We start from the raw sequence: 1,061 nt of genomic DNA on the forward strand, positions 1-1,061 counted from the left end.
CTGGAGAGTGTCATTATTGTTGTCTGGTGCCATAGTGCACTCTGACTCAGACACCCTGCTTACAACTAAATGAAGCCGCATCCTTGTGGCAATTTATCTCATTGAGGGCTTACTTCTATTTTTCCAAGTATGAGGTTCTCCTCCAGGGACTAGCCCTCTCTGACAGCATGCCCCAAGTATGCAGGTATGGATAGCATTGAGAAGAACAAGACTTCCTCCCTCTCTCATTGCCATCGTGTCAGATACCAGCTCATAGCTGACCCTACACTGGACTTCCCAGGCTGTAAATTGCACAGGAAGAGATTGCCCATCTTCTTGCATGGAGCTCCTGGTGCATTTGAACGTCCAGAGAGGCAGTTGGGTTAGCAGTGCCACTCCCTAGAGATGACTGATACATACCACAGAGCTCCCGGCAGTGCTGAGCCTGTACATAAACCAGGAAAGAAGCAATCATTCACACAGAAAAAGAGGGTGATACACAGTTTAATAATCAGGAAACGTGTGAATCAGGGTTGGAGCCTTTCCATTTTATAAAGTAGGTAGAAATAATTGTCATTTTCTGGACAAATTGAGACTCAAAAAAGGTTAATTAGGCAAGGTCATCACAAATACTAGCAGAGTTAGGGCTGGCATCTTTGTTCATCCACAAACATCAAGCTGGATTCCCTAAAACTGAGGACAGGATACAGATGCCTTATCTTCTCTCTTACCGCCGGCTGCCAAACTCAGTCCATTCTTTCCCATTTAGGTCATTGTGACTTCAGACTCTTGGATTGTGATCGAAGACTCTTGTTTACAAAATTTTACAAAACAGTGCTTACCTTTGCTCAGTGATGCACTTTTACTTGTACTGGTTGAGGCTCATAACAATTAATTTGTTATGCATTAATGGATTAATAGATTATGGCCCCCAGTTTGAGCTTAACTTTACTTGCTGCTTGAGTAGCTTTAAAGAAGTTCGCCACTCAGATCTCCTGGCTTAATTCCCTTACCCTGTGTAGTCCACACGGATCTTCCAGAACACTGTCTCCATCATTTTCAAAATCAGTAATTATTGCTTA

The sequence above is a fragment of the Elephantulus edwardii genome, unplaced genomic scaffold (assembly GCF_000299155.1).
Source record: "Elephantulus edwardii isolate Elephantulus edwardi_28Jun2011 unplaced genomic scaffold, EleEdw1.0 scaffold00063, whole genome shotgun sequence".
NCBI lineage: Eukaryota > Metazoa > Chordata > Mammalia > Macroscelidea > Macroscelididae > Elephantulus > Elephantulus edwardii.